The sequence below is a fragment of the Dioscorea cayenensis genome, chromosome 20, assembly GCF_009730915.1.
Source record: "Dioscorea cayenensis subsp. rotundata cultivar TDr96_F1 chromosome 20, TDr96_F1_v2_PseudoChromosome.rev07_lg8_w22 25.fasta, whole genome shotgun sequence".
Taxonomy (NCBI): Eukaryota; Viridiplantae; Streptophyta; class Magnoliopsida; order Dioscoreales; family Dioscoreaceae; genus Dioscorea; species Dioscorea cayenensis.
This window is the reverse complement of record NC_052490.1, coordinates 10,324,646-10,345,425: the sequence shown is the minus strand read 5'-3', so window position 1 is coordinate 10,345,425 and position 20,780 is coordinate 10,324,646. Positions and strand designations below refer to the sequence as shown.

The following is a 20,780-nucleotide window of genomic DNA, read 5'->3' as shown; positions in this document are numbered from 1 at the left end:
CAAGTTGGGCTCAAAGATACGTGAATGTGTGCCAACCTCCATGTATTCAAGCAATTACAATGATTTGGAGGGGCACAAGGGCAGTCACATTTGCATATCCCGACTTGTGCATTGATAGCAAAATCTTCACCAATGAACCTGTTTGTTGAAGAAGCGACGCGATCTACAGCATAAAAGTGTGCCCGTTTATGTTGCCTTGATGAAAAGTGGATTCGGGGAATGTTTTTGGTGGAGTACTGTAGCAAATCACTGTAATAATGTATAGTAACAGTTACTATTCATAGCCCGCAGAAAATCAAAAATTCAGAGAATCCACACGGGCGTGTGGAAATTCCACAGGGGTGTGTGAAACATGCACAGCGCCGTGTCGATGCCTGATTCCAGCCCTTTAAAAGCAGCGATTCAGCCCCAATTTCTCCATCTTTTCCCCTATCTTTTCTTCCACCTTTCACCATTTTTGGAGGCGCCCACGGCTAGTGTTTGGAGAGGCTTTGGCAAGGCTTTAGAGAGGTTTGACGGCCTTCGACACCGCGTTTCCTTCGGAAGAAAGCTATTGGGGGAGCTTTCATCGGCACCGATCCGGCGAGGTGTGCCCTAGGTTTGACCAAGGGACCTTTAAAGAAGACGCGACCAGTCCACAAGAACTTCAACATGAACACAAGGGGGTTTTCATTCATGCATTGCATCTCTTTGCTTTTGATTTCATTATCTACTCTATTTTGCTCCATGGAGAGCTAAACCCCTAGTGGGTACTTGGATATTTATGAACCCAAGGATGTATTCGTTTCATTGATTTTTTTTTTATTATGATTTTAATTAATTGATGTTTAAATTGAGTTCCAATCTTGTATGGTTGATTGATTGAATACTCCCTTAGAGTCACACTAGGGTTGAGAGTTCTTGTTGGTAACCCTTGTGAGTGAGTGACACACCACGAGAGTTAGACAAAGCTAGATTGGAGAGGGTTGAGAGGGTGAGCCTAGAGGTAGCGAAGCGTCCCCTTTTCCTTCTAGTGTGATTTATTCTACCTCCAATTCCTCGAATTCTTTAGGGTCATAGTAGAGTGAATAAGCTAAGGGATGACCTTCCGCTGGGGCTTAGTTGCGAGTGCAATGGAGTGAAGCGTTGAAGTGATTTTAGCATGTAGGGCTTAATTATGGCTAGAGACCTTCTGCCTTGACCAAAGGGTTAGGTCTACATATAGGAAGAGGATTTATCACTTGGAATCCCTAGAACTCATTGCAATTCTATACGAGTGCGATGTTGAGAGATTGTTCAATGTCTCCTCCGGGACATGTATAGGGTTAGGCATGGTTGACCTTAGATTTGGGACCATGTATTAAAGGATCTCCATTACTCATTAATACGTTAGTTAGGAAACATAATAGAAGGTATTTGCCCTTGAAATGATTGTCCTTGGCGGTTCAATATCTGATTACCCTATTTCTCGTCGATTGCCTCCCCTATCTTTTATTTGCGTCTCCTTTATCTTTTCTTATTTTCATTTGCATTGAGTTTGTTTTCACATCACTATCAACATATTTTCATTCGAGTTAAATAGCAATCTTGGTGGTTCTAAGTACTATTCCCTGTGGATTTGACTACCCTCTCACCTGGTTATTATTACTTCGACACCCGTGCACTTGTGGTTTACACGCATATTCGGTCGTGTCAAGTTTTTGGTGCCGTTGCCTGGGAATAGGCATTTAGAAACACTTTGCACTTTGCTATTTTAACTATTTATCATACATTCTATTTCACACTTTCTTATTCTTCCATCATTCTCATTTATTTTCTTTTTTCATGCTTACTTTTCCTGCAAGGAGTTTAAATGATGATTGATCCGCTCATTGCTCTGTATTGTCGAGTTGAAACTCTGAGTGAAAAAGTTGATTAAATTATTGCTTCACAACAACAGAGCATTCCTTGTTGCAACACATATCATCCAATTGAAAAGGGCTACCCAAACTTCTTGTGGAATAATGATGGACAATATTGGGAAGCACCTCAAGAGGAATGACAAAAGGATGAGATAATTGGAGACGATGCACTTCAATTGCAAAAAGTATTAGCTAATTTTATTGAAGCAATCAATGTCCATGTCCAAAATATTGAGACCACACTAAGATGTCATGGAACCTCCTTTAAAAACCTTGAGCATCAATTAGGAGGGATACTTGACACAATCTCCAAGGAACAACAAGTATTTTAGCAAGCAACTCAAGTTCCTTATAGAAATGATGTGGTAGTGAACAACAATGAAAAAGTTGGGCAAATTGAGTACATTGGTGCAGAGAATTAAAAGGAAGAAGCGGAATACCATTTTGAGATTTTGGACTGTGTCAAGCTAACGCAAAACAAGCACTTCTTGGGAGCCAACCCAAGTGTTTAATGTTTTTATAGTTTTTAGTTAGTATTTGCATGAATAAGGCCTTGAGTGTTGTTGTCTTGATTCTTAGATGCTTTCGCTGTGATTTTCTTGTGGACATTGTGGTGTTATCTTGTGCCTAATCGTGTGTGGTGAAGAATCTTGGTCGTTTGAGCGTGTTTTTCATGTTTTCTCTTGTTAAAATTGCATTGTCAGGCAGGCTTTGAGTGTATATTTCAACTTGGTGGTTCTAAACACTATTCCCTGTGGATTCGACTACCCTATCTCCTGGGTATTATTACTTCGACTCTCTTGCACTTGCAGTTTACACGCATATTCGGTCGTGTCAAGGATCCTCAAATTGGGCTGAATCGTGGCTTTTTATAGGGCTGAAATCAGGAATCCACATGAACGTGTGGAATTTCCACACGCCGTGTGAATTTGCAGAAAGACTGTTTTCGGCAGTTTTTGAACAGTAACTGCTATAAAATTTTGCTATGGTGATTTCCTACAATACCTACTGTAGTACTCCACCAAAATACTGCAGAATCCACTCTTTTCATTGAGGCAACACAGACGTGCACTCGTCAATGCTGTAGATCGTGTTACATCTTCAAGTAAAAGCACATTTGACGGGAATCTTGCTAGCCTTACATAAGTCGGAACATATGAGTGTGACCGCCTTTGTGCCCCTCAAGCATAAAGAAGGTTGGTACACACTCATATGTCTTCGAGTACAACTTGCTTCTTACAATCTACTTTGGCTCTTTTCTTCTCTATTTGGCTCAACAAGCCTATATGTGCAAAAAACCACAAAAACACACATATTAGCAATAAAACCTGATAAAAGTAATACTTATTATAATAAAAGAATACTTAGTATTCTTAGTACACAAGCAATTATTAGTGAGCTCAACAACTCAAATAATAAAGAAATAGACACTGAAAAATGACTTTAAAACAATGTAGCATTCCATGAATTTTTACGATGGTTACTGCAATATTTTGTTTTATAGCACTTTATGGAATTTTTGGCAAAAATCACAAGACTCTGGCCGATTCCTTCACACCTGTGAACATGGCCGGGAAGCTAATCCGAGAAGGACTTTAAAACATGATTTTAGGGCTTTTGAGAGCAACTAATCTCCCACCTTAGACCTCTCTTCTCCACCACTAGATCTGGGGTAAAGAAAGCTCAAGAAGACATTCTTTGGAGTGAAAATCAAAGGAAGAATAAAGATTTGGCAAGATCTCCCCTCATCTCCTAGTGTAGAAGCTTGTAAACAACAAGGAAGCCATCCCTTAGGTGGCATCATTGGAAGCTCTCCATGGCTTGTTTCTTGACATACCAATTTGTGTGTGTGTACCGCAAGTGTATGCCTGTCGAAGTAATAAAGTACCCAAATGGTCGGGTACTCGTATCGATAAAGAACAGGGTTACTAGTACTAATTGCTTCTCTGCTATCTAGCCTAATGATAAATGGAATGATGTGATGATCTAATGTGTAAAGAAATAAATACCGAACATAAATATTCAAGGGTAAAATAGAGGGAGATCTCAATCAGTAAAAGTGGGGTATTTAGGTAATGCTCCCCCTAGGATTCAGGTATTAAGTACAGGGTGTGCAAAGTGTTTCTAGAATGAGTAAATTAATTCATGAAAATCCAAAGATAATCAGATCCTGCCTCTAGATCACCGATACTGGTCCCCTATAGCAAAGCACTCTTGGGATTCCCAAAGGTGTATTTGATTCCTAAGAATAGACTTAACCCTACTTCTAGGTGAAAGGTTCCTAACCCCCTACAAGGTCCAGCCAAAGAAATATCTCAATCTTATGCCTCACACTAAATATGGTTTCACAAAGCTTAGGAAATACGGAGATAGAATAAACCAATTAGAGGGGAAAGGGGATGCTCCACTATCATATGACTCACCCTCTCAACCTTCTTCAATCTAGGGGTTCTAACCGTAATAGAGAACTCTCTCTCACCAAGGTGACAAATCATGCAAACCAAACAACCATAAGATCACTAAGACAAGAAATCATAAGGCGAACAAGATTAAAACTCAACCAAACTTGGATTAAATAGAAACACAAAGAAAATCCACAAAAAGATTAGAATCCTAGGGTTCACAAGCCCAAATACCCTTTAGGGGTTTAGCTCTCCATAGAGCAATATATAAAACAGACCATTAATAAATGAAAGTATAAAAAAATTGTAGAAATTAACCTCCGTATATATGAACTGATGGCCTTGATGGAGAGCTTCAATGTCTTGATGGAATCCACTCCGAAGCTAGGGTCGTCGGTGGTTTCCTTGATGCTATGACAGAGAAGAAATCGATTAAAGTTGATGAAGAAGTGCCTCCTAAGCCCCAAAGACCTCTTCCTCAAACCTTAGCTATCTCACCCCTCAAGACCCTTACAAAGATGTCAAAAAAATAAAGCAAAACAGCTATATATAATTAGAAATTGGGCTATCACGTGCCTCCACGTAACCTCATGAGCCTCCCACAGGACCACGTGAGCTACAGAAATTCCCTCATGATCGCATGGAAATTTCACGCCGTTGCATACATAGTTTTTTTGCCACATTCTTCTATTGAGGCCACATGATCGGGCACATGTCCACATGGTAGGTTATAATGCTTCTCATCATGGAATCATCATTGGGAAGCTCTTGCATTCTGCACATAAATACAGACATGGCTACCCTTCTAACTCATAATTTAGCTTGAATTTTGTTTGAAGTTGGCACACATCCCCATGTCTGTGAGCTCCTTTTGTGTCTTGATCCTTATATTATACAAAAACTCCCAAAATGTGCTTTCATAAACTATCTTTACTTCCTTTTCTTTCTTCAAGGCATTCACAGCCTAATTGCACAAAAAAACACCAAATAAAATTTATGAGACATAAACCATGATAAAAATGACGCTCAATGCATGTAAAACATATAGAAAAATATGTCTAATCAAGCATTTATCAGGCTCTCCCTCAGGTGGTGCATCAGGAGCGTCAGTAGGCTCATCATCATCCTCAGACAATGACTCCACTACCGTGCATCCAACTGAACTTGTGTGCCTCACTATGCCCATCAGTCAGAGATTAACCAGTCCCACAGGTGCGGGGTACTGATCTTCTCCTACCCTCGTATCCAACGAAGAAGACCGATCTTAAATAGGAGCTTAGAAATGTATGGCCTAGTGAAGAGTGCTCCTATCCGCAAATATTGACTCTGATGGTGGAGGTAATCGACTATAATGTACCCAAGATGAAGGGGCTCTGTTTGAGTCATGAAATATAGGTATAGAAGATCTAATCGGCTAAGTGCATCCGTACCATCACCACGACCTGTTATTGACCTATTGAGAATAACATGTATATACTTGTGTGCTAGTCCTGAAAGCAGAGAGCCCTTCAACTTGCCAAGAATATACTGGTAGGCTCCGCACAAATCATGAAATACTCGACTTGGAGTAATACCAGTAGGATAATAAGTAGGAAGCTGTGCATACTCCACTATGTCAATATAATCCTCATCGTACAATCTGAGCATAACAACAAACTTGGTCAACGACATCCCATGGGGCGGACTAAAAACTCAGAAATGAATAGTGTCCTCCTAGTCGAAATCAGTGTCTGCCATGAAGCGATCAAAGGAGAACGAGGAAAGGACCTCCATAGTTATGTCTCACCGGACGGGATCATGAATAGTAAGAAACCAGTCCCAATCTCCCACATCAAAAAGCTTTCAAACCTCATTAGCAAGTCTGATCTCCCCAAGTGTATCCCAATCGATGTGGCGTGATAGTCCAAACTTAAGCTTCTAGAGACGCTCGAACATTTGCTGGTGTTCAGGTCTAGTAAATTCTATCTTTGGTGGTGGGGTTGGCTCCCTATCTTGGCGTAGATGTTTGTGAGCTACTTTCTTTGTCCTAGGCTCCATACCAATGAGTAAAACATCAAAAGAAGTCAGTTCGGCATGAATTTGGTGATTGCAGGAATCCACACGGGCGTGTGGGCAAGCCACACGTCCGCGTGGCTTTGTTTGCCATCGTTCCAGCCCACATGGCTGCATGGGCGTTGTCTAGTATGGCAGAAGGGCCACATGACCGTATGGTCCAGCCACGTGGTTGCGTGGCCCAGCTAGGCGGTTGCGTGGTTTCTTTAGCCAAGCTGCTCTAGCCAACACGACCGCGTGGGAACCTTGGTAGGCTTGACCAACCAATGCGGTTGTGTGGGCTATCCATGTGACCATGTGGGAGCCTGACCTTGTCCAAAGGCCAAGGTCAGACCTCTATGCCTCACTAAACTGATTTTACATGCATTCTTAAGTGTTTACCATGAATTTTAATGAAAAATAACAACTAAAAACCAAGAAATCTCCATAGATTTGAAAATGAGGGCATTGAGAAGATGGGAAGAGATGGGGGCTTACCGATGTGAATCGAAGAATGAACTTCAGTGTAAAGGCTGGTAAAACACTCCTATAGTATCCATTCACATTCTTGTAAGCCACATGGGGTGTGGAAATTCCACACCCCTGAATGTGTACAATACAACATTGCATGGAAATTCCATGCGACCGTGTGGACTACAGTTTTTTTGCAGACAGTCCACGCGAGCATTCATTCTACAAATTAACACTAATTCTTTGATTATAGACATGAACTACACTCTAAACCATGCCACACACATGAAAAATAATTTAATTCATCAAAAAAATTTTATGAAAATTCCAACACCAACAAAAATCAATCACGACACACACTCATTAATTTTATTACTGTAGAAAATAAAAAACTAACTAGAAAAATAATTAAAAGCTTGGGTTGCCTCCCAAGAAGCCCTTGTTTAATGTTACTATGCTTTACATAACTGTCCTTACCTCACGGTAGCCCATAGAGATGGAAAATTTCATTCTTTGCAACCTGCAGACATGGAGGACAAAATTTCTACATATTCAAGGAGAATTGATTGAACATGTTACCGAATGAGGGAGTGCCACTCTATACCTATGTGTGCTTATGCCCAAGTGCATTGGAGTGCTTTCTATGGCGATGTCTCGATGTCTTCATGCGATAAAAAAATCTGTTTTAGAAATCCTCTTTTTGGTTGCTCTTCGAGGACTTGTTATATATGGTTACTCTTCTTCTCCTCCTCAATGTCTAGCCACTCTTCATATGGATCCGTATGTAAAAATTCCTACAAATACTCATTAGAAATCTAATCATTGACATCTAAGAAATAACATGAATTATCAAAGTCAAGAGAATGCTTCATTGCTTCGGGGATACAGTATGTAATCTTTTCTTTTCCTATGTGTAGTGTCATCTCGCCTTCATCCACGTCGATGAGCGCCTTAGAAGTTCGTAAGAATGGTCTCCCTAGAATTAGTGGAACCTCCACATCTTCATCAGCATCAAGCACTACAAAATCTGTAGAAAAAAATATACTTATCAACCTTTACAAAAACATTTATACCTCTTGGATGATGAACTGAGTGATCGGCCAACTGTAACGTCATGCAGGTTTGCCTTGGCTCTCCTAGCCCTAATTTCTAAAATAAAGTGTATGGCATGACATTAATACTGGCTCCCGAATCAGCTAATGTTGTTTTTCCCCAAACCTCCAATTACACATGGTATGATGAAGCTTCTCAGATCTTTCATGTTGTTTGACAAATTTCTCTGAAGCATTGCTGAGCAATTTCCTTCCAAACCCACAGCTACACTCTCCTCCATTTTTCTCTTGTTGGTCAACAGGTTTTTCAAGAACTTTGCATACCAAGGCATTTGTTGTAAAGCCTCCACAAACAAGATCTTAATGTGCAACTTTTTGAATAAATCCAGAGTTTTTTAGTTTTTCTCATCAGTTTGGTCTTTCTTCAAAACGCGTCGGATAGGGAATTCATAGAGTATATGAAGGGTGTGACACAACTGTTCCCTTCTCCTTGTCTTGTACCCTATCCCTTCGCTTTTCTTGAGGAATTTCTATAGTTTTCCCAGTGGGGGATTTTTCTTTGAGAATTTTAGAATTTTTCTCAACAGTGAGCTTTTCTTGGAGCTCTCAACCACTCCTCAAAGTAATTGCCTTCACATGTTCCCTTGGGTTAGTCTCGGTGTTGCTTGGCAAGCTTCCTTGGGGCCTCTCCTCTAATAACTTCTCTATTTGTCCCACTTGATTCTCCAAATTGTGTAAGAAAGCAGTGTGATTGGGAAGTGTTTCCTCTATATTTTGGAACCTTGTGTCAGTTGACTGAATGAACTTTGAGAAAACCCTCTTTAACTCTGAAACTCTCTCCGGAATCAAAGGTGTTTGCTGAAATCCTGGTGGGACAGTGGGCTTTTGCTGTCGTTGGTTACCCCATGAAAGATTTGGGTGGTTCCTCCATCCTTAGTTGCAGGTATTGCTATAAGGGTTGCCTTGTCCTCTTGCCGCATTACCCACAAAGTCTACTTGTTCATTTGGGACTAAAATAGCAATTAAGATAGGACAATCGGGTGGTATATGTGAACCCCCACAACCATCGTAACTTGTGATTGGGGCTACACTTGGTGAAGTTGGAGTATCCAATTTCTTACTCAATGCCTCTACTTGGCCTACCAAGGATGTAACCACATCAATCTCATGAATTCGGACCACTTTCTTCTTCTCTCTTGCATTCCATTTATACATATTCAAACCCATTTCTTCAATCAACTGTCAGTCTCTTCTAGGGTTTTTTTCCTAATGTTGCTCCATCGGGGGCATCAAGGATCTATTTAGTGCTTGGATTCAACCCATTGTAGAATGTGTGAATGATCATCCACTCGGGAAACCCATGTTGTTGACACTTCTGTAAGAGATCTTTAAATTGTTCCAATATCTCAAATAATGATTCTAGCTCCATTTGAACATATGACAAGATCTCATTTTGAAGCTTTACGATTTTCTCAGAGGGAAATATCTTGCAAGGATAGCTTCTACCATTTTATTCCATGTTATGATGGAAGCTCTTGGCAATGAATGGAGCCACTGTTTAGCTCTTCCTTTCAATGAGAATGGGAAAGCCCTCAAGCGAATTGCATCATCCAATACCCCATTAATTTTCAGCATGTCATACACTTCAAGAAAATTCTCGATGTCGTTGTTCGATTCTTCTTGGGCTAATCCATCTAAATGAAACTTGCCTTCAACTAAAAATTATGGGCTACAATTGGTGGCCTAACAATGCTCGACTTTGTCTTATGACCTGTAGGTCAAGCAAAATCTAAAAGTGTTCTTTGTTGCCCGTCTTGTTTTACCATATTTTCAGATTCTTCAACCTCTATCAGCTGGAAAATTCTATTCTTGTAAAGGTTCCTTGCCCCTTCAATGCAATCTGTGGTCAATTTCAGGATCTTCTTCAACCAATGTTGAAGGATTCCCTCGGGTCAGAACATGTAGCTGAAATCAAGAAAAGAAACAATAAGAATGGTGATAAGTGCTTGTGTATAAGTAATACGAACTATTCTTTTGTTACATTGAGCATCACTTTTATAAGATTTTATCACTTATTCGTGTTTATTTGTGTTCTTTTTTGCATTTAGGGTTATGGAGTCAAGTTTAGAAGAAAAATAAGAAAAAATAGATCATGGACATGATTGTGATTAAGATTTTGGATTGAATAAAGGTGAAGACATAAGTTGTGCTCAATGACATATCGGTGTGTGCCAACCTCCATTGTGCTCAAGAGAATACACAAAGTGGAGGGGCACAAAGGCAATCACACTCATTTGTTCAGACTCATGTAACTTTAGCAAGAGCTCCCTCAATGTGATTTCATTGAAGACACGACGCGATCTACAGTATGGATGTTTACCCATCCATATTGCCTCGATGGAAAGAGTGGATTTGGGAGTATTTCGGCAAAGTATTGTAACAGTTCACTGTAGCAAATCACAATAGTAAAATCACTGCTGCAGTTACTGTTTATAGCTTGCAGAAAACAAATTTCTGGAAATCCACACGATGTGTGAAAATTCGTCACACCCGTGTGGATGCCCGATTCCATCCCCTATAGACACCACGTTTTGAGGAGTCTTTGGGGATCTTCTTCCTATCTTTTGCCCATCTTTGGAGGCACTCTCAAATAGGGTTTGGAGAAGCTTTTGATAGGTTTTTGGAGTGGTTCTACGGCCTTTAACGTCAAGTTCCTTTAGAGGAAAACTATTGGGGGATCTTTCGTCGACATCGATTCGGTGATGTGTGTCCTAGGTTTGACAAAGGAACCTTTGGAGAAGACGAGGCGGCTCCACAAGACCATTGATATGGACTACAAGGGGGTTTTATTTATGGATTGTATATATTTACTCTTGATTTCATAGTTGCTTGTGTATTGCTCCATGGAGAGCTAAACCCCTAGTGGGTGCTTGGACTTGTAAACCCTAGGATGATTTTGTTTCACTGACTCTTATTATGTTTCTTTAATTGATGTTTTATTGACTTTCAACCTTGAATGCTTGTTGAACTGATTTTCCCTTTGAGTGACACTAGGGTTGAGAATCTATCTTGGTAATCCTTGTGAATGAGTGACACTTCATTAAGATTAAACAAACCAAGGTTGGAGTGGGTCGAGAGGGTGAGTCGAGAAGTAGCGGAACATCCCTTTTCCTTTCCGATGTGGTTTATCCTACCTCCATGTTCCAAGAATTCTTTGTGGTCATGATAGAGTGAAGTGCTAAGAGATAAACTCCACTGGGGTTTAGTTGCGCAAGCAATAGAGTGAAGTGTTGAAGTAATCCTTAGTGTTGGGGCTAAATCATGACTAGGGGTCTATCGCCTGGACCAAAGGGTTAGATCTATATTAGGGAATAGGGTTTATCACTTGGAGTCCCTAGAGCTTTAAGCAACCTTACACAATGTGAGGCGTTGAGAGCATTCCTTTTCCACCGGGATATAGTGTAGGGTTAGTTATCGTTGACCATTGGTTTGGGACCGTATGTCTTTGGATTTTCATGAATCATTAAATATCAGTTAGAAGGCATAATGATTAGTCTTGCACTTGAAACGATAGTCCTAGGGTGAGCAATGTCTGGTACCCCATCTTTCTATCGATTACCTCTCCTTATTCCTATTATGTTTCCTTTCTCATTTCTCTATTTTATTTGCATTGATATTGTTCACCCAAATCATGAATCGATTCACTTGTTAGCTAAAAAGCATCACTACTTTCTTCCTAATAACTATTCCATATGGATACGACTACCCACTCACCAGGAAACTTTATTACTTGGACAACCCATGTACTTGCGGTAGACACACGCAAAGGGTGTGTCAAATGGCTAAAGAAAGAAGTATGAAGTAGGAAAACAATGAAAAAGTGAATAACTAAAGTAACCAAGTCCTAGTGTTCCTAGTATCCCGTTCCCCAGCAACGGTGGCAAAAACTTGACACATCTCTTTGCGTGCGTGTACCGCAAGTACATAAGTGTCGAAGTAATAAAGTAAGCAATGAGTTGGGTAGTCAAATCTATAGGGAATGGAAGTATCAGTGGTAACTACTTCTCAGTTATCTAGTCAGAATCAAGATTATATTGAAATCAACTGAATCACAAGAATATGAATATCGCATGCGAGCTATGAAAAATAGAGGGAAGTCTCAATCAATAAAGGTGAGGTACCTGGGCAATTCTCTCCTTAGGATCCAACATGATGTGCAAGACTCAATATGTGTTTCTAAACTGAGTTAAACGAGTCGTGGTAATCCAAGAATAGTTAGTCCTTGCTTCCAGGCCGCCAATGATAGTGCCCTACGAGGTCCCGGTGGAGAAATCGCTTAATCTCAACATCTCACACCACATATGACCACAATAGACTCTAGGGATACCTAGGAGTACACCCGATTCCTAAGGATAGACCTAACCCTACTTCTTGGTGAAAGGTCCCTAAACCCCTACAAGGTCTAGCCATAGAAATTGCTTAATCTCATGCCTCACACCAAATATGGTTAGATAAAGCTTAGGGAATACTGAGATAGAGTGGACTAATCAAAAAGGAAAGGAGACAGTCCACTATCTCATGACTCACTATCTGAACTCTCTTCAATCTTGGAGTTATATCCCTAATGGAGACCTCTCTCACACCAAGATAAACAAATCATGCAAACAAATCAATCACAAGTTAATACGACATGCAAGAAATGAGAAAACAAGATTGAAACTCAATCAAACTCGGATTTAATAGAAATCAATACAAAGACAAGATCCTAAGGTTCATATGCCCAAATACCTACTAGGGTTTATACCTCCATGGGGCAAATTACAAAGGAATTAATAATGCAATGAAAATCAATGAAAACCATGGAATAAAACCCCTTGAATTCGTGATGATGGCCTTGATGGGTCTCTCATTGTCTTCGAGGATCCCTTCCGAAGATAGGTCACCGAAGGCTCCCTTGATGCTATGACGAAGAAGAGATCTATCCAAGTTGGTGAAGAAACCCCCCAAAAAATGCCAAAGACCTCCTCTCAAACCCCTAGCCGCATTGCCTTTCAAATGCTACCAAAAAGTCTCAAAAGAATTGTGCAAAAGGGCTATTTATAGTAAAAAACCGGGTATGCCATAGATCGTGTCACTTCTTTAATAAAAGGTCTCATTGGTGAAAATTTTGCTATCAGTACACAAGTCGTGATATGCAAATGTGACTACCTTTGCGCCCCTCCAAACCATTATAATCGCTTTAGCCCATGGAGGTTGGCACAAATTCACGTATCTTCAATCACAACTTGTGTCTTCACATTTGTTCACTACTTCATCAATAAAGTACAATCACAATCCACTTTGGCTTTTTTCTTTCATATTTGGCTTCACAACCCTTCATGCACGAAAGTACACAAAAGCACATGAATTAGTGCTAAAATCTGATAAAAATAATGCTCATCGTAAGAAAAGAATACTTCGTATTCTTAGTACACAGACACTTATCAAACTTTCCCTCACTTAAGCTTTTGCTTATCCTCAAGCAAAACTAAAACATTGAAGCATAGAAGAAGAAAATATTGAAAGTGCTTGGTCTTAGGTTCACCAAAGCATGCATGGGTAACAATCTACAAGTAAGGGAAATTTCAACACTAAATATAAAAAATTATTGCTCTAGCTAAAAACTCGAATAAAAAAGGACAATAAACCCGAAATCGTGTAAATGTGTGAACTCACTCAAATCAACCAAAGTATAGTCCTCAAAGTTCTAACCATAAGGGAATTTTTTATACACAAAAAAAAGTAAAGAGGTGGTAGTAGCTTCACACATCCTCTAAGGTAGCCCTTTCCGAAGTGGCCGCTAAGGTTTCTTTTACACTTTTGAGGTGGTAGCTCTTTCTACCAGGGTAGTAGCTTTCACTCATCCTATGAGATAGCTCTTTCTCTCATTAGGACATAACTAGTATCTGACTTATGAGAATAGCTTCATACTTTATAGGTTGTAGCTTTTTCCATCTCAGTGGAACTCATAGGGCCATTCACATACCCCTCTGTCTTCTCAGGATAGAGGAGAACTCTCACCAGGAATTCACACGGGCTTGAGGAAGTTATGCACATCCGTGTGTAGTTCATAGTATCAAACACAAGGGCAGACACATGCCTCTATGTTTTCTCGGGATAGCTTTCTGAACGTATGCAGAGAAACACATGCATGTGTGGAAATTCAACTTGAGCGTGTTACCGTCACAAGGTTGTTCACAGGGGCAGACACACGCTCCTGTATCCTCTTGTTATAATCTCTGAATGCAAACACATGTCCACGTGAAATTTTCACACAACTGTGTGTTTTCTCCAGAGGCCTTGGGAAAATCTGCAGGCTCTGCAAAAAATTCCTGAACATGTATACATACTCAGAACCTGCTTCTACAATGCAAAATGAACAAAAGAATCATAAAACACATGCTCAAACAACCAAGGTATTCCGTCACACACTTTTATGCACACGAAAACACCAAATAATCCACGAGAAAATCACAATGATAGCATGTAAACATCAAGAAAACAACACTCAAGCCTTACTCGTGCAAACACTAAACGAAGAACTAGAAAACAGTAAAGGACTTGGGTTGCCTCCCAAGAAGTGCTTTTTTAACGTTACTTAGCTTGACGTATCTCTTCTTACCTCACAAGGGCTCATAGATGAAGGTTTCCCTCTTACCCATAACTTGGAAGCATGATGAACATAGTCTTTTGAAGATGGAGGGAGAGTTATTGAGATTGTTACCACATAAGGGTTCGTCACCCTTGATCCATTCTTGCACATCCATAACAGCCTTGGGGAATTTCTTGCGGCGTCTCGCTCGCTTCATCTTCCAAACTTTCTTCATGATCCCCGGTGTAGATGGTACCTTCTCCTCTAGACAAATCATCATCACATCTTTATTATCCACCTCTTGGTCTAGTAACCCATCGTACTGGTCCAGACTCAACATTTCCTGCATATATTCATTAATTAGTTCATCAGTAGTGTCAAGAAAAGAAAGAGAATCATAAAAGTCAAGAGAATATCGCATGGCTTCGGCGAGGTGGTAGGTCAACTTGTCGTCGCCAACCCTCAGTGTCAACTCCTCACCGTCCATGTTGATAAGTGCCTTGGAAGTGCGCAAGAATGACCTCCCAAGTATCAAAGGAACATCTACATCTTCATCGACATCTAACACCATGACGTCTATAGGAAATATGTACTTGTCAACCTTGACAAGCACGTCTTCAATGATACCCCTTGGATTTCTCACCGTTCGGTCCGCCAATTGTAATGTCATCTGAGTGGACCTAGGCTCTCCCAAGTCTATCTTCTGAAAAAAAGAATACGGTATGATGTTGATACTAGCCATTGAATCCGCCAATGCCATATCTTCACCCAAATTACCAATGTTGCAAGCAATGATGAAGCTTCCAGGGTCTTTCTTCTTGTTCAGCATATTCTTTTGCAAAACCGGCGAATAAGAGGCATCTAGAATTACTGATGCACTTCCCTCCAACTTCCTCTTTTTGGTCAAAAGATCCTTCAAAAACTTCTCCACAAAAGGAATGTTGATGTGCAATTGCTTGAATAGACCCAAGAACTTCTTGTATTGCTCATCATTTTGGTCATTCTTCAATCTTGAAGGATAAGGGATTCTTGGCTTGTAAGGTGGGGGTGCCACCTCCTTCTCTTTGTTTGCTCTTTCCTCAACCTCCATGACCTCAGGTTCTTTAACATTGGTCTTCCCACTAGGAGATCTACCTTCAACTTCACGACCACTCCTCAAAGTGATCGCCTTCACATGTTCCCTCAGATTAGTTTCGATATTTCTAGGTAGACTCCCTTGAGGTCTCTCTGATAGAGACTTCACAATTTGCCACACCTGATTCTCTAGATTGTGTAATGAAGTAGTGTGGTTGTGAAGTGTAGCTTCAACTGATTGAAAATCGTGTATACGATGATTGCACAAATCTGGTCAAAGCTTTCTCTAGATCAATCACTAGGGTCTCCAAGCCTGAAACTCGATTCTCTATATTTAGGGCTTGTTGTTGTTGCCAACCTGGTGGTGCCATGGCCTTTTGCTGCCCTTGGTTACTCCATGCGAAATTGGGTGGTTTCTCCACCATTGGTTGTAGGTGTTGCTATAAGGATTGCCTTATACTCTTCCCGAATTGCCCACAAAATCTAATTGTTTAGATGGGGCTGAAGTAGCAATTGAAATAGGACAATCATACGGCATATGTAAACCCCTACAACCATCACAACTTGTGATAGAGGCTACCCTCGGTGAAGTCAATATATCCAATTTCTTGCTCAATACCTCTACTTGGGCTGCCAAAGATGTAATTGCATCAATTTCATAGAGTCCGACCACTTTCTTCTTTTCTCTTGCATTCCATTGCTAGCTATTCATGGCCATTTCTTCTACCAATTATAGGGCATCTTCAAGGGTCTTGTTCCCCATTGTACCTGCTGCGGCGCCATCTAGAAGTTGTCTTATACTTGGACTCAACCCATTGTAAAAAGTCTGAATGATCATCCATTCGGGGAACCCGTGTTGTGGACACTTCCACAAGAGGTCCTTGAATAGCTCCCAAGTCTCAAACAAGGATTCAAGTTCCATCTGAACAAATGAAGATATCTCATTGTGAAGCTTTATCGACTTTCTCGGAGGGAAGTACCTTGCAAGGAAGGCTTTGACCATTTCGTTCCATATTGTAATGGAAGCTCTTCGCAATGAATAGAGCCACTGATTGGCTCTTTTTTTTAGAGAAAATGGGAAAGCCCTCAATCTTATAGCATCATCTGTAGCACTGTTGATCTTCAACATGTCAGAAACCTCAAAGAAGTTTTCAATATGATTGTTTGGATCCTCATCGGCCAAACGATTGAACTGCGCTGACTGCTGTATCATTTGGATGAATGCTAGCCTTAGCTCAAAATTTGGAGATGTAATCGGGGTCGCACAATATTTGACTGTGTACCTATAACTGCGAGTCTGGCATAGTTAGAAAGTGTTGTCTATTATTTATTTTGCTATGCCATATTTTCGGACCCTTCACCTTCTACTTCAGCTCGAAATAGCACAATATTTGACTGCGTACCTATAACTGCTAGCCTTAGCTCAAAATAGCAAACTGTAAAGTGTTTCCAAAATGCCTATTCCTTGGCAACGGCACCAAAAACTTGACAACGGCCCTTGCGTGTGACCCGCAAATGCACGAGTTTGTCGAAGTAATAAATCCCAGGTGAGTGGGGTATCGTATCCACAGGGAATAAGGAATAGAAACACCAAGTTTGCTACTTAACTAAGTGGAGATAAAACAATAATTGTGTGGATGAAGATTGACGCAAACAAGCTAAAGAAAATAAGAAAGAGAGGCACAATAAAATGAGAGATAAGGCAATCAATAAAAGTGGGGTACTCGGATATTATTCCTCTTAGCATTATTTCTTTAAATGCAAAACCAACTATTATGCTTCCTAACTAATGCTTAATGAGTCGTAGACATCTTTAATTACATGGTCCCAAACTTAAGGTTAACCGTGACTAACTCTATACTATACCCCGCCGGAGAAATCAACTAGTCTCAACACCTCACACTGTATAAAGTTGCAAGAAGCTCTAGGGATTCCAAGTGATAAACCCTATTCTTATATGCAGATCTAATCCTTTGGTCCAGGTGAAAGACCCTTAGTCACAATTAAGCCCTAGTTGTTAAAGTTACTTCAACGCTTCATTTTGTTGCTCACGCAACTAAGCCCCATTGAAGTTCAGCCCTTAACCCTTAACTCTATTGTGACTGCAAAGAACTCTTGGGATGTGGAGGTAGGATAAATCACACCGAAGGGGAAAGGGAACGCTTCGCTACCTCTCGACTCACCTTCTCGACCCTCTCTAATCTTATTTTGTCTAACCCTCATGGTGTGTCACTCACTTATAAAGATTACCATTATGGACTCTCAACCCTAGTGTCATTCTAAGGGAGAAATCATTCAACAAGCATTCAAGATCGGAACTCAATTAAAGACATCAATTAAGGAAAACATAATAGAAACTTAATGAAACAAATACATCATAAGGTTCACAAATCCAAGTACCTACTAGGGAGTTTAGCTCTCCATGGAGCAAGATACAATCAATAATGAAATCAAAAGTAAAAACATGTAATCTATAGGAAAACCACCTTGGTATTCATGTCGATGGTCTTGTGGAGTAGCATCGTCTTCTCCAAAGGACCCCTTCTCAAACTTAGGGCAAACCTCGACGGATCGGTGCCGACGAAAGCTTCCCCAATAAATTTTTTCCAAGAGAAATGCGGTGTTAAAGCCATAGAACCACTCCAAAAGCCTTGCCAAAGTCTCTCTAAACCCTATCCACCGGCCTCCCAAAAGATGGGGAAAAGATGGAAAGAAAGATGAAAGATGGATCCCCAAATCGGTACAAGTCACGGCTTTATAAAGGGCTGGAATCGAGCATCCACACGGACGTGTTGAATTTCCATAAACCCATGTGGATTTCTGGAAATCTGCTTTTCTGCGGGCTGTGATTAATAACCGCTGCAGTAAACTGTTATAGTGATTTTCTACAGTAACCTACTGCAGTACTCCACCAAAATACTCCCGAATCCACACTTTTCATCTATGCAACATAAACGGGCACATGTCTATGCCGTAGATCACATCGGTTCTTTAATAAAATGTCTCATTGGTGAAGATCTTGCTATCATTGCAGAAGTCAGGATACATAAATATAACTGCCTTTGTACCCTTCCAAACCAATCTAATCGATTGAGCGCATGGAAGTCGGCACACATTCACGTATCTTCAATCACAACTTGTGTCTTCACATTTGTTCACTCCAAGACTTAATCAACAAAGTAGAATCATAATTCACTTTGGCTTCTTTCTTTCATATTTGGCTTCACAACCCTTCATGCGCGAAAGTACACAAAAGCACATGTATTAGTGCTAAAATCTGATAAAACTAATGCTAATCATAAGGAAAGAATACTTCGTATTCTTAGTACATAGGCAATTATTACTTTTTCGCGTTTGATCACCATTTTTCACACATTCTCCGTCGTTCTTGGTAAGCCACCATTTAATTTCGTTGTTTTGATTTGGTGTTTCCATTGTCCATCATCTTGATTTAATGCTTGTTTCAACCTCTCCTGAGTTTTATTTTTTCTTTGAAATCTTTAAGTTTTCTTGCGGGGCGAGTTAGGGCTCATTCAGGATGATGATGCCCGATGCATGATCATGCATCCGGAGTCGAACACGGTCTAAGTACCATTAGCACGACCATGTTTTATCTATTTCCTTGGTACCTGTGTACTGATTATATTTATTTTCCCTTACAAACCATGCATATGAAGAAGATTGTCTCCAAGAGGCCCAGAACTGAGGCCTCCATTCCTAACAGTAATTACGTACCTACCTTCCATATGTAGGTGCACAAAGAGCGCTATGAACGACATTCTCATCACTAGTTTGGTGATTCGAGAAAAATTGAGTCGGATATCCTCCCTGACGTTGATCTAGAGATAGAGGACCAGTATTTATTGAGTGCTTGGGCATGGTGATAACTTTTTTTTATCACAGACAACACCTACGAGCAGTTGCCGCTTGAGGTATAGGCTGCTTTTGAACAGTCGTGGGGGACTGTTTCATTCCATCGCGCCGATTTCAATTAATTTCAAGTGTTCAGCATGATGCAGTGGATGAGTCTCACTGATTTCTCTATCCAGCTAGGATTTTACAATGCAGAGTTCACTTGGACTCTTGAGGAGTCACATGAGAATACTAGGAGGAGGTTGAGTACTGCTCCTGCCTATGACCCCCACTATACCAATGCCACCATCCTCTGCACTCTAGCACTCTGGTATATACATTTTGTACTCAGTAACACTTTGACAGGATACGGCAACAGTACTAGAGTCATCAGTCATGGTAACTTTGATTTTCTTTTGAGAATGGTAGATTGGTTCCATCTACATTTCGGTTACAAGGTTGCCATCTCCAACTCTCATCAAGGGACCAACCCTCGCATTAGCTCTCTCTTCATTGGCTCCTACGTCACGCGTATGATTAGATACCTCGGTATTCTAGAAGGGACTAATAGGATGAGAATAGTTGGCAGCATTGCATCTATGACTCTTGAGATACTGAGCTCGACAGGGATGTTTCAGCATGTCCAGACCGCTAGAAGGGCAGAGTACGGAGTCAAGCGGCACACTAATTCATCCTTGATTATTGCTTCTGTCTGTCCTCTGGCTGGTGATACTACTCCTACCTCTCTACCTCGCCCCCTCTCTATTCACCCAGACCAGGTTAACTGTTCATCCGTAGCTTTCAGGTGGGTGCAGAGGAGTGTGACCTGTATTGCTGAGCATTTAGGTGTGCTACTGTCTCCTGAGCCAGTTTCTCCTGTGCGACCCACGAGTCATATTGGAGTGGATACATCCAATTTGGGTTCTCAGGCCAGTTCTTCTTCTTCTGGCGATTTCGAAAGCACACCTTGCTTACCGTTACAGTGCCAGTCTTTCTATTCTTTTTAGTCTTGTGTTCTTATTTCCATCTTTTGTAGTCAGCTGGCAAGGGAAGTCCCCTGCTGCATTTTGGCTTGCTTAATTTTGTTGTTCTGTTAACTTTAGTTTATAATATTTTCTATTTATTTCCTTGGACTTCACTTGTGTTTATCAACTGGTTTCAAGCATTGTGCGGTTATTTGGAGTTGGATAGCAAACACACGTTGAGAGCGGTACCATCAATCTCCGTGTTCAGGAAAGTCATTTCAATTCCACTTTGTTGTGTTGTTCTCAATTTTTATATACATGACATGCATTTCTACATTAAGGACAATGTAGCAATTAAGTGTAAGAGAGGGTTGCATGCTTGCCTTTATTGATTAGTGCTTTGCTAATGATGATCTATGATT

General features: G+C 40.5%; 1 non-coding gene across 1 annotated transcript; it reads left to right on the top strand.

Annotated features, from left to right (window-relative positions):
* The first annotated feature begins 16,389 nt into the window (after positions 1–16,389).
* LOC120252204 lies at positions 16,390–16,495 on the top strand. The gene has a single exon (XR_005533745.1). It is a non-coding gene; the product is annotated as a small nucleolar RNA R71 (small nucleolar RNA).
* The last annotated feature ends 4,285 nt before the right edge of the window (positions 16,496–20,780 follow it).